The sequence below is a fragment of the Aedes aegypti genome, chromosome 2 (genome assembly GCF_002204515.2).
Source record: "Aedes aegypti strain LVP_AGWG chromosome 2, AaegL5.0 Primary Assembly, whole genome shotgun sequence".
In the NCBI taxonomy this organism is placed as follows: domain Eukaryota; kingdom Metazoa; phylum Arthropoda; class Insecta; order Diptera; family Culicidae; genus Aedes; species Aedes aegypti.
The window spans coordinates 330,841,871-330,846,337 of NC_035108.1; positions in this window are offsets into that span (position 1 = coordinate 330,841,871).

A 4,467-nucleotide genomic window follows, 5' to 3' on the forward strand; every position below is an offset into this window, starting at 1 on the left:
CATAATTTGCATTATCGTATTCATAGATATCCTCATATTCGCACACTGTGGGTCTGCAGTTATTGTGAATAAATAATGAGTATTCCAGTGCTGTATGAAATGCTTCATTTTTCCACAAGGGTGCAATACTTTCAGTAACGTAGAAATCTTCTTGGATGTTTGTCAATAGAAAGTCAAGGTAACAATTTTGCCGATTTTTTACATGATTAATTTGGTTCAAGCCCAAAATTGCAATTTTGTCGAAAATTAATTGTAACGTTTCATTTTCCCCGACCACTGGAAGCATGATGCCCTCATTTTCAAAATCAGGAATGAAGTCAGCATTGCGTTGGTTGAAGTCACCATATATGTGTACTTTCACCTCAGGGGGAAGACCAGATATGATATCTTCAGCATTTTTGAAAAAGGAGTCGTAAGCATGTTTGTTGGCATGATCAGGTGGAAAGTACACTGATGCAAATACATGTTTTTCGTTTTCTATATTTACTTTCACCCAAACATGTTCAAACTCTTTGAATTTCGAAGAACAAATAATTTCAGAATTAAATTTTGAAGAGACTGCAATGAGGACCCCTCCTCCTGATTTTCTTTGTGACATAAGAAAATCGCGATCGTCTCTAAAAACGTTATAATCACATCCGAAAACTTCTTCGCTTTTTATAGATTCGTCCCAACTTGTTTCTGTGCCTAATATGATCGAAAAAGATGACGCTAATATGTTTTTATGGATTTGCTTGATTTTTGAAGATCCTCTCATACGATTGAAATTCTGACAAAAAACAAGAGCCTCGGAAGCTTTTGGAAGGTCTACATCATGCCTTGCATTATCAGATTCATTTAAGTGTTCATCATTTAAATTTATACAATTCCTATCACAACTCGAATGGTTGCCGCAGTCATTTGAGCCTTCGTCATAGCCTAAATTATTAGCAATACATTCATTGCGTGTTAAGATACTAATATTACCTTCCTCTGTGAAGTGCGTCAATTCTGGCAAAAACACTGGCAGGAGCACCTTCCATTCAAACGTGCTGGTGCGGCATTTGTTCGGTGTGGCGTATTCGGTTGTCTGTCGCTAGGGTACGGATTCAGCACTTCTCCTCTCTGGAATGCTATGGTTGGACGATACGAAGTGGGAGGTGGTCTCGAAAATCTTTCCTTCGCTGCTGCTAGTAATTCTCTGTCTAGAAGAGGAGTATTTGTTCTGAAGTCAATATCTCCTGCGGCATTAGTATTGCTACGGTTGTAACAGTTCCTACTGGTATTTCTCTGATGGATGATGGAACATCTGTTGTAGCTCGGCTCATTGTAGTTTCTTTCATTAACGGTGGTTGGACGCGGGTGACTTTTATTCATATATTTACTCCTGTTTCGCCTTTTACGTTTTTGCTTGGCCTTCTCAGCCAGTTTTTGCTGCCGCTCGCGATGCATTTTGCGCGCATCATATGAAGTCCAATCGGCCTTCCATATTTTTTTGTCACCTAATAAACGCCATCCTGAAGTATCTTCGGACTTTTCCATTTCAACTTCTAAACTAGGATACGCCTCATGTGTCAACGGTTCAATGCTTTTTGTAGACAATATGTTTGCTGACCATGCTTTCAGCTCGTCGACAATATCCACAAATAAATTTGGGTTCATACTTGCAGACGTTGTGGCGGCCATGTCCAATTGCAGCTGATTTATTTGACATAGATCGTCATTTATGTTCCGCAGCTCAGTGGATACATCGGACTTAAATGATGTTAACGTATTTGTCAAATAATCATTGTTTTTCTGGGCAACTATGTCAAGGACCGTCGTTATGTGATTTTTTATAGTTGCAACGCTTCCAGCCAAGCTACTTGACTTGTTAATAATAGCCAGCTCATTTTTTATTGCAGACATCAGAATCTCAAGTCCTTCAAAAGCTTCGTTGATTATGCTTGGTTTTTCATTATTTAAATTGAAGCGATGCAACACTTCTGTATTAGCATGGAGCTGCTCTGTTAGAAGTTTATGCTCTTCATTCAGCTTTTTTATGTCCAATTTAGCTTGTACGAGTTCTTGGCAAGACTCACAGCAAGGCAAAACATATGAGGTGAAGTCAATCAATTTTCTATCTTTCCTCCTCAATGAACTCCGCTGCACCGTAACACCGATACACGCGGCGTGGAATTTACGTGGACACCCCGCACATGTCCACAATACCGAGTCGGCAGAAGCGTCCAAAGCACAAATTTCGCAGTTCATGACGTACGCAAAAAATAGAATAATTAAAACAAAATCGAGTCGCGCGCGGGTTTCAGCGAATAAAAAACACGTCTACTTTGATTGACGATTAAAATGCACTTATTGCCATTATTGTTAGTTTTCAAAACAACTCAACATGATATATTTGAGCTCCCTGAATCCGAATATGCATGTCAAATTCTTAACAATGCAATATTTATATAAATAACGAATAGAAGAATTACGCGGAAAACGCCTAAGGGATTGTTCAAATATAACGTAACGCAACAGGGGGAGGGAGAGGATCTAACCTAATGTTACGATCCATACAAAAATTAAAAAAATCCCATACAAAAGCTGTTACGTGGGGGAGGGCAGAGGTCCGAAATTGGAAAATTTTGCGTTACGTAATATTTGAATGAACCCTAAATGTATGCAATTTCCTAAGGAACTCAATGATATTTAACAGAAATTCAATTATTTCAGCCATTTGAGTTAATTGGTACGAGTTTTGGTGATGAAATCTGGTTTGGGTATATATCTCAAGCATCTTCACAAACTTTCAGGTTTATACAATGTTCACATCCTTGCTTAGAAATAGAAGTTTATAGGTGTTTATCAATACTGCACCGTGCATGATTTTGAAATATTACATTATTTTCATAGTAATAAACATTCTTCAACGCAAAAAACTTCACAACACACAATTCTACAATAGTTACGACAAACAACATTCATTTACTGCAGCTTACATTGATATTTGTGCTCCATTACGAATAAATAAAATTGTGTGGTACGATGATCAATTTCACCCTTCTGATCAATTACACCCGATTTTACGTTACGAGTTTAGAAGATGAAATCGGGCTAGGGGATATATTCTAAGCATCCTTACAAACTTTACTTACTTTGAATAATGCCGTTGTCGTCATCGCTACCTACATGTAAATGCATGCGAGAGCGATCAGAGTATCCATTTGTCAAACAAAGAGCTAAAACTACATAATCAGCAACAGCTTTGTTTGAAATTGTGCTGCAATTCAATTTAAGTGCGTTCTCCACGAATACGACGAGTCAGCAGGATGTCCTTCAACATGATGCTGACACTCTTGGCGTGGATCACGCATAGGTTGGTATCCTCAAACAAAACGATCAGTTAGGTCACTCGCTTCCTGCAGGACCCTGACGGCCGAGCTCTGGAATCGCAGATTTGCCTCTACATTTCCCCGGATACCACGACGAAGCAGAAGAAGTTCTTCATGGTGCGGAACTTTTTCGAGTATCAAAAGGAGATCATGCCAATCATCGTGACTGGCAACTTTAACATCGATTTGAGCAACGAGGAGAACATGGAGCTCGCGGACTTCATCGAGAAGTACCTCAACCTCAAACTGACTTCGGAACCCACTAAAGCAACCAATCTTTGTGGATCATGCGTGGACCTAACGTTCTAGCGGAATATTTGTTTGGGAAACAAGAATTACCGATCATGCTCCTTCTTCCATCGACCGATTCTATCGGTGTTGAAGTGTTAACCGAACCAATCAAATAATAACACACAATGTCCATAATAGGTCAGAATTGACTTGCAAAAAATATTAAAATTTATTGGATTTTTATCAGTAGAAATCTTTCATAAGTTCGTGACGGTCTCAAATCAGGAAATAGATGAAGCTAACGTTATCCAACGTCAACTTGGCGGTTGTATCTCGGAAACAACCTCTTACTTTTTATTTATTGTAACAAGTTCGATCGCACAACATGAAAAATAGAGATGTTATCTAATGCAACAACACGAATTAAGACTAGATAGCTAAATTTTCACATATGTTTATCGTCATAAAAAAGTAAGAGGTTGTTTCCGAGATACGACCGCCAAGTTGACGTTGGATAACGTTAGCTTCTTCTATTTCCTGGACCGTCATAAACTTATGAAACATTTATACTGATAAAAATCCAATCAACTCCCATACTATGCAGCCCTGTCGTCCTGCTTAGTCGCGCTTAGTCGACGACTAAGAAGCTTTCCTCAGATTTTTTTCTTAACACCCTTTGGGACATCAGTTGAAAATTCAAGCTGTATCATCGACTTGAATTAATTTAACTCTGTTGCATTTAGATCAGGTGCAACTAAACGCCCTGTGTAACATCAATCAAAATTGTTAAGCTGTACCAACGCCCTAGAGTAAATTGACCTTGTCTCAATTAGATCAGTTGCGTTCAACGCCCTGTAGGATATTATTTAATAATTACAAG